At 33.2% G+C, this 18620-nt stretch overlaps 2 long non-coding RNA genes across 3 annotated transcripts; both read right to left on the bottom strand.

Annotated features, from left to right (window-relative positions):
- Window positions 1-12510: 12510 nt before the first annotated feature.
- LOC123923668 lies at window positions 12511-15630 on the bottom strand. Of its 2 annotated transcripts, XR_006814461.1 has the most exons (4): window positions 14419-15630; window positions 13844-13921; window positions 13520-13639; window positions 12511-13280 (listed from the first exon to the last, which is right to left on the bottom strand). It is a non-coding gene; the product is annotated as an uncharacterized LOC123923668 (long non-coding RNA). The 2 variants fall into 2 exon arrangements; XR_006814460.1 differs by lacking the exon at window positions 14419-15630 and having other exon boundaries at window positions 13844-13950.
- A 58-nt stretch (window positions 15631-15688) lies between these two features.
- Window positions 15689-17912, bottom strand: LOC123924053. The gene is made up of 3 exons (XR_006814570.1): window positions 16597-17912; window positions 16444-16496; window positions 15689-16293 (listed from the first exon to the last, which is right to left on the bottom strand). It is a non-coding gene; the product is annotated as an uncharacterized LOC123924053 (long non-coding RNA).
- Between the last annotated feature and the right edge of the window lie 708 nt (window positions 17913-18620).

Raw genomic sequence — 18620 nt, 5'->3', positions numbered from 1 at the left:
TAGATCGTTTTATAAGAAAATAGGTTAACGCGAAAAATGAAATTCTAAAAACACAGGAACGTTCGCTCTCTCAAAAGAAGACCAACAAAACAAACCCCAAACAATTCTGACACTCGAGCGAGAAACAGACACGATCTCAGCAAATAATGTCGTTAATCGACGATACTCGAACTAACTAAACGAAACTCGAATCCAACCTACCAAAACTCAAGGTTCCCAAACCAACCTACGATACAAGGTAAGACTCTCAACAACAAACGACTCTCGAAATCGAAACCTACGCGAAAAACCAAGCAAAAAGGGCTACAACTCTCATGTTGGCCATAAAAACCAATTCAAAACGCAAAGGGGTCAAAAAGACACATATCTGTTCCTACTTCAACCAAACAAACATAAATCAACTTGCGCCAAGACTCAACAACATATAATTTCACCAAGCACATAATTATTTTTAACGATTAATAACATATATTTAAACGATAAAATACGTAAATAAGCTTGTGGAAATTCGAGGTCTTACACTTTCCATCTTTGTCCATGACCACAGGGGGGTCCTATCCTTTCAGAACAACTTTCCAAGTTTTGCTATCCATAGATTTTAGGAAAGCAATCATGTGTGATTTCCAATAATCATAGTTGGAGACACCAACGAGAAGTGGTGGTCTGCTTACAAGCCCTCCTTCTTTGTCCATGTTGCCAGACATTCTCCCTGGAGCTCACCCTATAACCAGAAAGGGTGCCTGCTCTGATGCCAATTGAAATCTGGCACGCAGTGAACACAATGCTGCACAAGATGCTATAACAAATGTTGCAGCAAGACAGGCGCTGAATAAAATAAAGCAATAAACGACAGAATAATAAATAACACAGATCGTTTGTTAACCCAGTTCAGTGCAACGTCACCTACTCTGGGGGATACCAATCCAGGAATGAATCCACTATAATAGCTCTAGTTCAAAGCCCTCGACCAACACCCGGCACTTGACTTATCACCTAGACACTACCCGTGCAATCCTACCTAAGAACCTCTTAGATAATGAGACCCCGTCCCAAATTCCCTCTAACAACACGTACCATGTTGCTGTCAATAATAACGATCAAGATGGAGACACTCTCCTAGAAACTAGACCACACTCTTGCTTAAAAGCTTTTGAGTGAATCACACACGCTAGCTCCGTGCTTCAAAGCTTAGGAGTAGCTTACAATTAACAACCAAAACACAGTCCTAAACTTGCATCAAATTGACACAAGAAAGGCTGACAAAAGACACAAACTCTAAACCTTAAAAACTCACACTTTGTAAACAACACGGTTTAGAATACATGAGTTGTAAAGGCTTGAGGCTTCACATATTTATAGTCTTCAATTGTCTTGATGTCCAAGTTAGGTCTTCAGACATGTACAACTGTAGGAATTGCGGCCCAACCCTAAATTAATTTAAAAAATATAATTTGTTTGTTTCATGTTGTACCAAACAAAAAAAACGCCAAAAATATAATATAATTATATTTTTGTTTTAAATAACATTCCTTCAGCCGACTTCAATAAAACTTGCTGAGCAAGGCTCGTTTTGCCCAGACGCACGTGCCTAAATATATAATTGAAGCAAATCTTGACTCAGATTTGAAATAAAAATTCTGCACGAAAAACAGAGCATCAGGATGCTGTACTATAATGCTACAGCACCTCAGTCCAGCATCTGGCTGGTTGGCTTTTGCAAAATGTAGCCAATCAAAACACCAACATGATCAAATTCGGATTTAGATTAATTATGTTATAGACGTTTGTTCTACCATGGTTAATTGAACTTTTTGATGCTTATTCAATAGGATTCGAATAGAAGTTACTCGACGCTTGTTCGGTTAGTTTCTATCAAACAAGAATAAATTTATAGAACGAATGATCTTTTGAAACATGTGATAGAAATCCAAAAGAAGTACCTGAAGCTAATGGATTGATTGTCTTCTCATTACTTGCAATTCTTCTGCGAACCAATCTAAACCCCCATTAAATTGTGTTATTCATCATTCTTATTTTGCTAATAATCAAATCAGAGATCTTTGTGAGACGACCGAGGTTTAACTACCTTGTTACTACTTTTCTTAATTAAAACTTATTTTGATCACGAAACGACTGTGATTAAATTGGCGCCGTTGCCGGGGCTCTTTGATTAGGATTAGTAAAATTTAGAACTAACTAACGTTACTAACACTTTTTGTTTTGTGAGTTTTTGTTGTGTTTCAGGTTCTGACGTTGAATTTTGTAGTGAAGCTAAAAAATAATTAATTTTCGGTTGATATCTCAGATTGATCCGAAATTTGGTCCACAAATCCGAAAAAAATCAAGGAACAAAACTACGAAAATTGAGGCTGAAATTGCGAAATTCCTTCGTTTAGACCACTTTTTATTTTTTTTTGAATTTTCCATACATTTAAAAAAATCCCAAAAAATTATATTTAGATTTGTTTGATTTTTAGAGATTTTAGGTGTTATTTTTAATTTTTTTTAGATTTTATTTGACTCGGTTTTTATTTTTCTCTTCATTTTATTTAGACAAAAAAAAAACAATAAAAAAAATGGGAGATTAATCGGACCAGTTGGCTTATATCATAAATTGCTTGGATGCAAGAAAACAACAATCTTGCTATCAAAATTATATTTCAACTGTGATGTGTAATATTTGTTCTTCGAGTTTTCTTATTAGTGATGATTGTCCTATATTTTTAGATACTTTTTGTGGTGAGACCAATTTGTAGGTAATTTTCAAGGACAATACTATCAAGAACAAAATTCATATCCTGCTGAGCAGCCTATTTGGTCACATCCACAGTTTCAGCAAATTGATTCATTGGTGGTTGAGCCACAACCTAGTTTGGAAGAATTGATAAAGCAGATGGCTGAACATAATAAGCAAATGGATGAATGGATGCAATCCTCTCTTCAAAGTTTAGCAGTCCAAGTTGAGAAAATAGTCTCCAATGCCCATCTAATTCAAGAGAAGAAGATGTTGCATGATGATGTACAACCTGCCGCACTCTTAGAGGTAATGCAATGTGATACAAGTGTTGATGAAACTCCAGGTGAGCCCATTGAAACAATACTTGTTTTTGTTGATGAACACAAAATAAGCAACATAAATTCAAGTGAATGCATGGAAGAGATCACACCACAAAATTCCTTCGAATCTGATATAGATGAATTATATACTTCGATTGAAGTAGATAAGTCTTTTGAAATTTTTGCTTCTAAATGTGATGTCTGTAATGTTTGTTGTGAGATCAATGCAGCCATTGTAAGTGAAGAAATTTTGATGCCGACAACCACTTGTGCAGAAATTCAAAAGAATTCAATAACAATTGAATTTGACACTACAAGTGTGGATGTTAGCTGCAAGCAACCATTGCCCATAGCGGAAAAATTGTTGATGGAACCTCTGATTAAGCCGCACAACAAGCAGCCATCCTTCATCATTTATGCATCTCTTCCACCTATTTTACCTGCCTCACCAGTTAACTGTGGATTTTGTGATTTCCATGCTTTTGTTAATGCAGGTTCACTATATGTGCTGGCTATTCCTCCTAAGCCACCGGATTTTGTACTATTATACAAGTTCACGTGTTATTTGCTTTTTCTTGTTTCATGTGTTCGTAGTGCAGAAAGGCCTCCACCAAAACCGCCGGACATGGACTTTCTAGTTGCTACAGCTTAGCTCCTCGGGTGTGTTCCTTCCTTTTCTCACTTTATGATTATTGTTATACATTGCGGACAATGTCTGTTTTAAGTGTGGGGGGACATTTATTTATTTTATTTTCCGGTCAATTAAAAAAAATATAATAATAAATAAATAAATAAATAAATAAATTTAACATGCATGCAATTGTTATGAGTAGTTACATGTTTTAGGACTAGAGCAATATAGCTGTAGGATTGGTGAAATTTTTGGAAAGTCTCGTTTTCATACTTGATATGATGATCTTTGCACCTTAATGCACAATTGCTGAAAAACTTGCAAACTTAGTAGTGACTTGATAAATCTTTAAAATACACAGTCATCAGCTAAGTTGTTTGAGTATAGAATACGATAAAGAGGTATGATTAGGACTAAGTTTGGGGGAAAACTAGATTACTTGATTGTAGGATCATGGCTAGATTAAATGATGGGATACTACACAATAAAAAAATTAAAAAATTAATTATAGAATAAGTTCATGTGCCCGAAACTGGAGGAACAATAATGAATATGTTGAGTTCCTGTGCCTTAAACTGAAGGAACAAATGCTGTGTAGGGTGCTCTATTCGGAGTAACAGGTTGGACTCATTACAAGTGAGATCCCGTCAGGTGAAAAGGTAGAGTAGCACCTAAAGCATAACTAAAATGAACTTAAGTGGTATCCCTGCATATAAAAATCAAAAAGCCTGTGAGAACAAGAAAAGAATAGCTTCCCCTCAAGCTGAAATCTAAACTCAAACTCTGAGTTGTAGGAAAGAAAAGGTAGCTTAGTATCCTGACTGTGTAGTTTTTTAGAAGGATCATGTCATGACTCTGGTTGACAGTAATAGGCAGTACACACACACGCTTGATTATCATTGACAGTTGATATACAGGAGTTATGCCAATCTTTGAAATACAATCCATGGTTTGAACTTGAATCTTAGAATGTGTTGATTGCTTATGACGTTATATCATGCTTTGTTATCTCTTCAACAAAAAAAAAAGTTTTACTTTAGTCTTTAAACTTGAGTTTTGCTCAGGAGAGCAAAAGAATAAGTGTGGGGGAATTTGATCAGTGCGTTTTGGCACATATTTTATGGCTTTGTACTCTGACATATTCGAAGCTTTTCTAGCCTAATATTAACTTTTTACCATGTTTCTAAACTTTGGGTCATAATTGAGCTCTAATGTATTTCTTTGATTAATTTTCGGATTTAATTGCATGTTGATCCTTCTCAGTCCGCAGGTCATAACTTGAGCTACGAGTATCGGATTGTGGTGTGCGAATATGCGTTGGAAAGATAAGAGAAAGAGCTACAACTTTCATGTAAAGGCCAGAACCCAGTTCGGAGCGCAAAACAGTCCAATATTTACGTTTATGTTCCAAACTTTATGAAAATAATGTAATTTCGGGTCATACTTATGTTTTTCGACCCGTAGCTTTTTAAGCCCAATTTTCTCTGAGTACTTAAGCAAAAACACATCTAGGGTTTCAGATATTCAGTCTTCACGCAAAAAAATTAGAAAAGAGGCTGCTTCTTGTCAGTCATGGAGAACTAAAACTCTAGATCAATCCATTGACGAATGAAACTTTATACGGATTCTTGAGGTTCTATTTTAATGTCAAATCCGTTTTATGTTTTATCTCTTTCTTTATCAATTTCATATTAATTCTTGTGCGAATCGATTTGTCTTATGATGCTTAATCATATGTAGTTTCATTTTGTGCAATTCATTGATAGTTTGCTTAACTGATTTATCGCTTGTTTAGGTTAGTTGAGTAGATATTGATAAAGTCTATGATCCTTAATTATAGGTTTGATCAAATTCGGATTTAGATTAATTATGTTATAGACGCATGTTCTACCATGGTTAATTGAACTTTTTGATGCTTAATCAATAGGATTCGAATAGAAGTTACTCGACGCTTGTTCGGTTAGTTTCTATCAAACAAGAATAAATTTATAGAACGAATGATCTTTTGAAACCTGTGATAGAAATTCAAAAGAAGTACCTGAAGCTAATGGATTGATTGTCTTCTCATTACTTGCAATTCTTCTGCGAACCAACCTAAACCCCCATTAAATTGTGTTATTCATCATTTTTATTTTGCTAATAATCAAATCAGAGGTCTTTGTGAGACGACCGAGGTTTAACTACCTTGTTACTACTTTTCTTAATTAAAACTTATTTTGATCACGAAACGACAGTGATTAACTGCCTTCAGAAACAAATAGACCATGGGTGCCTTGTTGTATAAGTAACCACGAAATAATTCTTCAAGCAAATCTTCAAAAGATTGAATATAAAATAATAACGCAAGCTGACACGCAGTTAGATCACACAGGTGTTGTTCCAATATGTGTGTACATCTGTCCCAACACTTGATGTAAGCACATATGTCTCAACACTTTGGCTAAATGATATTTTTGCAAAATATAGCCAACATACAAAAACCCAACTATCTTATTAGGGTGGATAAGGTTAGTGACCTTCTAATTGGTCAATCTCCTAAATTGAACGACGACTTGATTGACCGGATGTAATTATGTTGACTAAAGGGGAGCTTACCAAACAAATCCCTCTCATTCGTGAAGCCCAAGAAGATTAGATTATGTGGATGCACTCAAGAGATGGAAACTATACTGTTAAGATGGTTATCAAGCTCTATCTTGATGGAGAGAGAGAAGACAGGAGGGTCCATGTAATAATAGTATTGAAAATGAGATATGGTCAAGAATTTGGAAAATCCACACGATTCCTAGACACCAAATAATGTTCTGGCATATTATAAACGAAGTGGTTCCTGTCAGATGCGAATTGTACTAAAAAGAAATTCACTGCATGCAGCATTATTTGTCCAAGATGCAATCTTAGAGAGGCAACTATTACACACACTTTTGGTGAATGTTCTAGAATTACGAAGGTGTGGCTTGGATCAAAGCTTAATATCAATTTCTCTAAGGGCTCCAACCTCAGTTTCAAAGAGTGGTGGAGATACATAATTACCAATATTCAAGATGACTACACTCTATAACAGGCAGATTTTTAACAATTAAATAAATAAAATTTAAAAAAAAGCAAAAGCACTAATCATGGCTATCTCCTTGAGTACTAAAATGTTAATTGTAAGGGTCAATTTTTCTTATCCAAATTGAATCATACTCATCATAAAAAAAATATCATAAAATAATAACTAAACATTTCACCAATCAAAATATTTAAAAAAATATAATTATTTATTTTCCAAAAAGGTAGGCGGATTACCCGTAAAAAAAAAACAGTTAAGAACATCATCAAACACTATCAAAGAAACATACCGATGCAACAACATGAAGAAAACAAACATAAACAAAATTAAGATATTACATATAATCCATGAGATGCAATCCTAGTCTCTAAATGCACGCGGTACTAGTTGTTGTTAGTTAAAGTTATGTTATTAAACATTCTTATCATCATTTACATCTTCATTTTGTGCTTACGCACGAGTACATTGTCATTGGGCATAGACACACGAATGAATGCACGAGACTTGATACATCGTCATATATATTTTTAAGATAATTATAGTAATAATTATCACGTGAGCAACACACCATCATTCATATCTTTATTTCGCGGACATTTTTGAAGTTTCCTCTCTCTCTCTCTCTCTCTCTCTCTCTCTCTCACGTCAGCAACACACCATAATTCTTACCTTTATTTCGCGGACCTTTTTGAAGTTTTCTCTCTCTCTCTCTCTCTCTCTCTCTCTCTCTCTCTATCTCTCTCTCTCACACACACACACTTTAAGAGGACCAATCTCAACGCCCATTTGCGGGGAAATCTCTACAAATTTACTAACGCACCCCTCCCCCGCACACTTTTTACTAACAATTACACAACCCACTTCCCTTTCCACTAGCCCACTACAGTTTTACTATACTATAACTCCTTTTCCACCAATAATTTCATATTTTTTTGGGACACATTTCTCTTTCCAAAAATTAATATGTTATCGTTCTCTCGTAACAAACTTTAGTTTTTAAATATATAAGATTAATTATTTTTACCGAAAAAGATAAGAGTAATTGACCAAGAGTACTATAATGGACAAATCGCATCCTTAAAAGATCAAAACGACAGTTAAATAAGAACGTTAAATTCACAGCCAAACAACACTGAAAAAGTAGCGGAGAAATTAATATTCTTAATATAATTTCTTTTTTTGTGTTGTTTTCAAAAAATTAATTTTTTAATATATCAATTACCTTACAAAGTTGTTACCAACTGTCTAAAATTAATGTTTTATTATATTTTTCTAAAAGGAAATTGTTTTAAATAAAAGGGTATCTTTTTATCTAAAAATGTAAATTTAATATAAAAAAATAAATTTTATTTTATTTTTTTTTAATGGAAAATTTTAAATATGCTTGTTAATTAATTCCCTTATAAGGAGGTAACCAACTACCTAAAAGGATTTTTCCCTAAAAGAATTTATATTTTGTTAAATAGATGACCGATATGTACTGGCATTCACTTGTATTGCTTTAGGATCCATTTGGTATGAAGGAAAGAAAGTAAGATGAAAGAAAAATACGTAAACCAATAAATGAATTTGGACTAGAGTTAGTCCAAGTTCATTCATAGATTTACGTAATTTTTTTTTTCCTTTCACTTTATTTCCGTTGTACCAAATGGAGCATTAATATTATCAATAACAAATTACCATATTTATGTTGTTCAATACATTGCACTAATGAATAGATAAAGAATAAAGTATAGTTTCCATTTTCAAACATTTCCCTAGGCTATAAATCCATCACTCATCTCTCCGTTGTGAGCACTCAAAATTAATTAACTCAAGTGCTAGTTCAATTAAAATATGGGTGAGGGAAGAGGCAATAGCGCAAGCATTATTTTAATGCTACTATGTATGTTGGTGTTTCATTCTAATTAATATGATTCATGCAGATACATACATTGTTGGTGATAGCCAAGGTTGGAACTATGGTGTTCAAAATTGGCCTTCAGGAAAAACTTTCTATGAAGGTGACACACTTGGTAAGTATCATAATCTCCTTAAGATATAGTAATATAAAAATTCTTGCATGCATGCCAAAGTTACTTTTTTATGTGTAACAAACACACCCTTATTGATTTTTCAATTTATCTTCAATGGAAGTGAAATGCATTAATATAATAACTATGAATTACCCTCTCTACTCCTCAATATATGAAATGAATTAAGTATTTTAAGCTTTATTGAATAACTGATGTATCTGATTTATAATATAGACCAGAAAAATCGATTATTCAATTAACTTAATTCAAACATAATTTGTTTTTTAAGCTATGAATTACACCCTTATTGATTTTAAGTTTCATTAAATAACTGATGTATCTGATATATAATATAGATTAAATATAGATCAGATACATCGATTATTCAATTAACTTAAAACAAAATTTGTTTTTTATATTAAAGATCGGTAGAAGTATTATCTAAGACATTTTTTTTGACTAATTATTTTATCTAAGAGATGTTTTAATATATAATGATTTTCAACATGCAGTATTCAATTACGTTCCTTTGATACATAACGTGGTCATAGTGAACGAGGCTGGATTCAATTATTGTTCAAATCTAGGAGCATCTGGATTATATGCTTCTGGATCAGATAGAATTACACTTGCTAAGGGAGGAAACTACTTCATATCTGGTTTTCCAGATCAATGCTACCTTGGAATGAAAATTGCAATCAATGCTAATTAAGCTCTTAATGTATAATTTCATGCTATTCATGAAACAAGTGTATTGTCTCCGTTTTATCCGGATTAAATACATATTGTTCGTGTTATGTCGTGTATTTCTGCGGTCTTGACTTTTGATTTGTTGTCAGACTTTTATTAATGAATTTATTTTAACGTAAAAAAAATATTGTTTTTTAAATTTTTTTACTACTAATTAAACATTATATGTAGAATTAGAAAAAAGTTATATATCTTGTTGTAAAAATGAATATCTCTAAATTAGTAAATAAAAAGAATAACCATATAGAAACACAAAATTCATTGAACCAAACTATTAATATTTTCACAAAAAAGAAAATAAGTTAATGTTTATCCAACGGTAAATCTTTGACAACATATTGGGGGGAATGACAACAAATTAGATTGATAAATTGAAAACAAGGTGATCCAAACCATTTTTATTTTTAAAAAGTCTACAACCGAGCAGGGACGGACCTAGGTACAACTGATATGGGGACCTGGATTCGGTGCAGTCGGCACCTGTGACTGCACTTGCAGTCAGTAAGATCAAGACCGTTCGATCAAGATCCGACGGTCAGTATTTAAAGATCAGAGTTTTAATATTTTAACAGCATTTAAATGTGAACCGTTTGATATTAATCAGACGACTCTAATGCACCGACTGCATCAAATCGAATGCATTGAATCCATTTCCCTGATATGGGGCTGTCGCCACCCCCGAGATATTAAAATACTTGAACCCCTATATAGTGTAAATTCATTCGCCCCCCAATATAATAATGTGTTCGCCCCCCCTTTTCAAAACTTGGCCACTTTTTTGATACACAAACACATGGTAGCAGTAAGAATTTTGTTTACTCACGTCACTTTTATAGACAATAATTAAGTGGATAAAAAATAATTAGGAAACAAAATAAAAGAAGTGTAATACTAAATAACATGATATTGTGATGTTTTTCAACTGTGAGAATAAAAATTAGGCACGGGTCTAATGCCCAAAAGAAAATAAAGTACAAAGTTAAATGAAAGGTATGCAAGCCCTAGATATATCGTCAAAAAGAATAATCATAAGTTTCCTAGGAGAGATTCGATAAAATGAACATTAAAATAACTTAGAGTTAGAGAGTAACTAAGATTAGCAAGTCAATCGGCGCTTCTATTTCTTGTGCGCCAAGTGTGTGACAATTGAACTTGCCAATTTAAGTCCAAGATTTGTCTAATACGATGCACCAAAATAAGTATGTTAACATGCGCCTTTATTAAGGTAGCTAAATATAAAAGTTTTGAATTTAATAATATAAAAAATTTAATATATAAAATATTAAATGCACAATTTCTAAGTTATTTTTTCATATTTGTTTCTTTAACATGTGCTCTTAAGATACATAGCATTTTCCTAAAAATTACTCCACCTATTTTAAAATGGGTGTGTTTAAAATCTTAAACACTAACATCTTTACTGAACTAACTATTGGTAAAAATGAAATATAGTAATAATTTGAAAGTAGTGTACATTATAATCATTAAAGGAAAAAATTGGAAAAAAAAAAAATATATTAACACATTAGAGAGATCTAACACTCATTTTAAAACGGTTATTTTTTGTTAAAGTTACACTCATTTTAAAAACGGAGAGAATAGTTTATATTTTTTGTCAACCAAAGCCATTTTTTCTGGTTCCGTCCCTGCAATCGAGTGTAGGTGTATATTTTTTTTTTTTACTACAATAAAAGATATCCATTCATTTAAATTGAGAGTACATCATATTCAAATTTAAATTCAATACCGCTAAAAACGAAAAGGATGAATCTGCGAACAAACTCATAGCATCCAAGTTAATAGCATAAAACAGCATTACTCATTCCTACAAATAACGTGATAAAATCAAAGTAACCGAAAAATCTATACCTCCGAATCTGCATCGTTGACGAACTTAATCACTGTGTAAATTAGTAGTTGACCGAAGTTTATCTATCAAACGAACACCGCAACAAGACGAGAAATCAATTATTATTTATTATCGTTTCATTTAAATATATAATTTGTTGGCAGAAAAAAAAATCATTCGTATTTCGGACTGGGCAAAGACCCATAAGATAAGTAATCCTTTATACTAATTACATTGATATTCCCCATAATATGGCTAAGCATGACGTCTCACAATGACGTCACACCAAGCAATATAACAACCTTCTTTGGAGGTCCATCGTACCTCATGCCACACTATCCACAATGGATAAAATCACACCCAAAAGAGATGTTTATGACTTATTCCACTTACATGAAATACCCTCACCAAAAAGATACACACATTTCACTCAATTCATGCACTTCTTAAGTTGTCATTGACTTGAACATTAAATTGCTAACGTTTTTGCAAGTAACTTTCCCCTTGGTGCTTGAAGCTCAACTCAAACACCATCTGATCTACCTGAAGAACATCCTATTCTAAACACACATTCAATTTGTTTGATGGTTTAGTGGTCTTTCATTTTAGTTTTGTGGTGTACACACAGAGAGACACATATAGTATTTTACACTACTACAAAAAAGCCCCTTTAATAGCACTTTATTTTACTTTTAATAGCGTTTTAAAGCGCTATTACTGATACCGCTATTATAGGTTTGATGCCTATAATAGCATTTTAAAACGCTATCATATGTCTACATTTAATAGCGCTTATTGAAAAAACCGCTGTCATAAGTTGTATACTCTACCTGGAAGAGCTTTCGGAGAAGGCATTTATAGCGATTTATTTAAGAAGCGCTATTATAGGTGATATATTTAATAGCGCCCGAGAATAAAGCGTTATTATAATTCTTCAAATACACACGCTTTAATAGCGCCCGCATTACCTATAATAACGCTTTATTGAATAAGCGCTATTAAAAGTCCTTTTTTTAAAAAAAAACAATTTTTTTTATTAGGCTATACGTTGAATATAAAATAAAGAGCCAACAAATTTCATTGATTGTAATCAAACACCACATAAGGCATTCAAACAGTGTACCATACTAAGTATTGATTAGAAAATATGCTACTCAAATCTAATTACAAATTACTAGAATACAATATGGATATCTTCAAATCCAAATACAATTTGCATTTAAACTATAATCAATATAAGAATTACAGAGCATATAGATGCATTGCTAAGCCTTAGTAAGCAATGAGTTGGAAAAATCACAAAACTAACTAAATAAAAAAAAAGACACCATTGATACACCAAAAATACCTATGTCCTAGACCATGAGTTATTATTGACAGCCACAAACTCCAGTAAAACACCTGCTGATATTATAGTCTAACAGAGCAGAAAATTTGCCGCAGAGCAGAGAAAAAAGAACAAACTCTGCGGCACCTGTGAGGTCCCAACTAGACTGAAGGGGAGCGACTTTGCTGAGAGGGTTTTGAGCTACTTCAAAATGCATGAACTAACCACACTCAAATCAAACAAAATAAAGTGAGATTTTGAAGTGATAAAGAAAGAGAGTAAGAGTCTAAACTTACTTGACGTCTTCGACGAAGGTGCGAGCAATCTCCTTATGTGGCAGTAGCTTCTTGCTCTGTGTCAGAAAATAAAGAAGGAAAAGGAAAACAAAGTTGAGTTAAAATTCAGGAAAAAAACCACAAGTCAATCTAGTTAAACATTTTCACATTTGAACAAAAGAAAACAAAGATGAAAAAAACCACCAACACCTTTGTATTAGTTAGGCCTTTACTTAGCGTAGCTAGAAACAAAGGACCACATTGCAGAAAACTAACCAAATAGTTGCCAAAGAAGCATAGTTTAACACCATCTCCAATTCCCTAACATCATCAATATTTAGTAACAGATTAATTCTAATCATCATATCATAGAGACTAAAACATGCTAAATCAAAAATTAGTGATTTTGCAACAATTAAAGTATCACAACTTATCGTTATCCGGAACATTAATCGTTCAAAAAAACCTTCTAACATGTTTGAATCTGTAAAATGATTATAACATCATATGCAAATCAAGATGCAAGAAAAAGTTAACCAAGACCACGACACCTAACTCACCCTTAAAGCACCACCAAATTGAGGAGGTCAAATTGTCTTGCATTCTTTTCCCTCTGCTATTTTCCAAACAAGTCAGCATGCACCTTTCTCATGTTAACCAGAAGTTATAATGCAGAAATTCTGCAGCAAGCCATCCAAAAAGCGCAAAAAAATATTAAAATGAACATATATAAAACAGCTCCTTTAAAGACCAAAAAAATCAAACAAGAACCGACTGTTACTGTTATACTTAGGCTTAAATCAACCATTTGAGCAAAACATAATGTGTTTTCTCAAATGAATTGAGCCAAAAAACTGAAATATTATATCAATTCAATTTCATACCTTAGTACTTTTGGCCCGTTGATCACATTAGTGATCATATAGACAACCCATTCCTTCTTCACCACATCTAACATATCCCTAGAGTATGTACGAGATTAGTGGGAACCAAAGTATTACAAGTAAAAAAAAATAACATAAAATTGAGTTAGAATTGAATTTCAAACTAATTCTTAGGAAACTATTGCACTAACATAAAAAAACTTGACTCAAATTTTTAAAACTGTAAACATAACATTACTAAGTTCAATCCTTAAAAAAATTATTATATTCCAATTAAACATAAATATATAATACATTAACTGTATGCTATAAGTCCAACATGCATTAACATGTCATGTGGTAGCTTTTAGAAGACCCAATCACCTAATTAGAACAAACAGGATTATAGTGGTTTAAGAATTCAGTTTAGCTACATTAACCAAATTACTTGATCTTGTTGCAGCTGTGCAACAAAGTTGTGTTTCTATTTTAGCAAAATTGAGAGCAATGTCAGACATTTATTTTCAGGCTGATAATTGAATGGAAATGCAATTAATTGGGGAGATGATGTGATAAAAATTTAATGTAAAACTTACCACATACAGAAAATGATGAATGGATGGATTAACTTAATCAATTTAGGAGATGTGCTGTGTAAATAGAACAAGACTAACTTAATATCTTCAGCTGATACCTACATAAGTATATAATTCTTTAATCTTTAAACAAGAATGCATTAGGCTTTAGAGACACATCACCGTCATGTATTCTAGCAAAAGAATGGCACACAGCAGGACACTAACCTATGATAATAAGGCCGCATTTGTTCCGGTATAAAAATGTAATGAATTAAGACTTGTCAACCGGAGAGAGTTCATACAAGGCTTCCATTTCATAATAATGTCCACAATTTTGACATAGCAACAAAGTCAGATAACATTTGAAGTAATAGCTATTGAATTGGACAATTAGCATTCCATTCATTCAATACAAATAGATCATATGAACAATAGATTTTAATTTAAGATGCAACCTTTCTTATTTTGTGTTCCAATTGATTTTCTGTTTAATATGGTTGCCAAAGCTCCGAGTGAACCCGAACTAGGCCATGGACTTGGATCTACCAAATGATAAGAATGCCTCTGAGATTCAATCATAAACCACTTTGCCTAGGTTGTATGTAACCCCCCCCCAATTCACCCCCACCGCCTAAAGTGGTAAATAATGGCTCTTTTGGGTCTTCTTATATTTCTATCTGACAGAACAAAGAAATAGGAAGGGATGGTTCTTTCATTGATAGAAGTCAGCCTAAAAAGATCATAACACAATAAAAATATATGTTTCAAATGTACTATAGTAAAACTTTGCTTTGACAAATTTTTAGTTAGGCAAACCTTAACTATAAAAAAACTGTGAACTAAGAATCTGAGCAAGCAATATCCTCCACATAAATAGTGCGCCAGCTAGGTGTGATAAAAAAACCATAAAGAAAGTCATTAACCTATACCTTGTGAAAGGAAAGACATCTCACAAATTTCAACAAATATATCGCTGGGATGCCTAGTCATGCAGAACCTGACATCAATGCAAATATTATACATTACATAGAAGCAGGGACGGATCCAAACGTTTAATATCAGTGTGGCTAAACATAAAAGAAATTTTGCAAACTGAGTTACTTGTTTGTCCTGATTCCTAAAACAATTTTTGTCTCTTATTAGAAGACTGTATGAAATTAACAAGCATATTGATCTTACCGAAAAAACCACTAACATCTTTGCAAGTCTTAGCACAAGAAATAGGTGTCAATTGAAGTTGATGGGCAAAACCATGCACATAATAAGATCAAAATTGAGTAAAGTCAAGTTATTTTCCCGTGATGCCTATGTTCTTTTATTGTTGAACTCATGGTAAGGAAACATTACAACACTTGCATAATATAGCAGGACACTATCCAAACAAATAACCATATCATCAAACACCAAAGCAGACTATCAAAGCTAGAGGAACAAATTCAAGGTATATTAACAATACAAAGTAATGCAATCATACAATAACCTACTGAACATAACAGATCAAAATCACAACTAAATAACTATTGTTCTTCACACCAATTGATTATAAAGGTACCCATTTATGAGAAATTGGGAAAATTGAAATTTTAACAAATTGAGGTTTTAGGATTCAGCTGAAAAAGGAGAAAAGAATAGGAGAAAATTGGAATACTCACTTTACCTTAGATTTTCAAACACACCTATAAGCTTACAATTGGTAGAAAATTGAAAGATTGAGGATTTGAGGTAGACACTTCTGATCTTGCTTATTGAGAATTTGAAGAGGAAGAGAGAAAGAATATGTGATTGTTTGAGGTTAACAATTCTGTACTTTTTTCTTTCTTTTCAGTATATAAATTTTTTTTGGAAACATCTGGTGTGGCTAAAGTCACACTCAGCCCCTACATGTGTCCGTCCCTGCATAGAAGTGAAAAAGTTCAACAACACAATGCATTTCGGTCAGCTTGTATTCTAAAGTCTCATTTAAAATGACTTAAAGGAAATCTAACAAACGTATCTTGAACAAATGTGAATTTGAAGTATCATAGGAGTAGTATGCCTCATTACATTTGTTAACATCCCATGTCCTCCACTTCTGGCAAAGTTCATAGTAACATGATCTGAAACCAAATAAGTTCGCAATATTTGTTAGGAGTTAGCCTCAACTATATGGATATAAATAAAAACATAGGAATGATAGAAACCGTGAAATTGGTGTACCATGTCGGTGGTATATGAAGCTATCAAATGTATATTTAGCCAGCTAGCTTTTAAAGATCAGTGGATAAGCTTCCAACTACTACCACACAGAATGAAATAAAATCACCAGTCTACAGTAATCAAAAAATTTGATCACACAACACTAGTAACATAAAATCAAAGATGAAATTCAAAAGAGTAACAATTGGGGAATGAATCAAGCTCAAAGAGGGCTGCCACATTAACATTAGCTTGATGACTATTTCAACCATTATCAAGAAGCACAATACATCAAACCAAACCGAGGCGTAACAATTTAAAGGAAACACGAAGAAAAGACACAATCCCTCGGCCAAACCCAACAAAAACACACAGCCATACCAAACCAATTAAAGCACAAACCAACAATATCCTCAAACAGCAGACACCTCCTCTGACACCACTGAAACAACAGCAAAATCACAATATAAACATGCAGCAGACACAATTCAAATGGCAAGAAAACAAACACAACTTGAAATTAAAAAATACTAGTAATACTGGTTAATATTAACAATCATCATCAATCAAATCAACAATTAACAATCCCATATAATATGAATCAATGAAATTAAAATTAAAATAAAAGATAAACCCAATCAAAACAGTGGGTTACACATAGAATTGTCGTTACCCAATCAATGAAAATGTTGAGATATAACTATATAAGGTTGTTACACAGAGAATTGTCGTTCTGGGTATACTGAGAATCGCGAAATTTAGGGTTCGATGGAGGTGTTTTGGGCCGAAACGAAGGACATAAGGTTCGACGAAGATTGAGGTTGAACGAGGGTATAAGGAATTAGGGTTCGACGGCAAGGTGGAGATGGAGGATTGACAAGATGGCGTTGATCAGGAATTAGAGTAGAGAAAGAGGAGAGTTGGAAGTTGGAACCAAGGAACTGTGAGTAGGAACGATGCAGTTGTGTGAGTAGGAGATAAGTTTTTTCTTAAAAAAAATTGATCTGTTTTTTTTTTTATTATTCATCAACCAAGGGGTCAAAGGTTCGACACCCAGCCATAACAGTTTTTTAATTTATTAATTTGCTTTACTATAGCGCTTATGCAAAAACACGCTATTATAGGATATCCGAATTAATAGCGCTTTTAAAAAGTGCTATTATAGAGTTCCTTGCTGACGGCTTTAATAACGCTTTTCTCAAAAGCGCTATTGTAGCATACCTAGATTCAAATATTTAATAGCGCTCATCTTAAAACCGCTATTATAAGGCTCCGTTTCTATGTTTTAATAGCGCTTTTTAAATAAGCGCTATTAAATAGGCGCTATTAAAGCTCTTTTTTGTAGTAGTGTTAATATAAAAATACACATTCATGAATTATTATATTTTTAAAGATAAATATCGTCTTTTTCATATCATTAATAAATATAATATAATTACACATGAAAGAAGGGCAAACTGGCAATAAGTTACGCTGCTAACCATTTTTGAATGACAAAACTAATCCTTATAAAATCAACGTTCATAGGCCAAGGAATCACAGAACATTACTATGCATGACCTTTTGAACTTTTTGCAAAAGTGTAGAAAGTAAATGGTATAAAATTCTTATGATTGCCAAAACATGTTTTCTCATGTTTACCCATGTTGCTTCAGCTTTGAGGGTTGCTTATCCCACATTAAATACCCCAGTCCTCAATCTCACAAGTGACGAACCCACAGTCAAATCCACACATGCATGTGTTCCTCCTACGTACGCCACCCATACACCGTAACATTTGTTGATCAGAGAATCGATATTCCATCATGTGGGTCGGTTAAAAAGTTCATAGATATTCTCGTGCGCGCCTAAAAACAAAGTTGTGCCTATATTTGCAAACACCTAAAAACTAATTTCTCTCTTAGGGTCATGTCAAACTTACCTACCATGTACTGAACAATTTGACCAAACAGAACGCACACCAAAACTTGTTGGGCTTTAAGGGGGAAGGTGTCCTTCCAAGTAAACGACGAGAAACCCAGGAGCAAACTCCCAAAGAAGAAGGT

Source organism: Trifolium pratense, linkage group LG4, assembly GCF_020283565.1.
Source record: "Trifolium pratense cultivar HEN17-A07 linkage group LG4, ARS_RC_1.1, whole genome shotgun sequence".
Lineage (NCBI taxonomy): Eukaryota > Viridiplantae > Streptophyta > Magnoliopsida > Fabales > Fabaceae > Trifolium > Trifolium pratense.
Note: the sequence above shows the minus strand (reverse complement) of the source record. Positions and strands in the feature narration are given on the sequence as shown.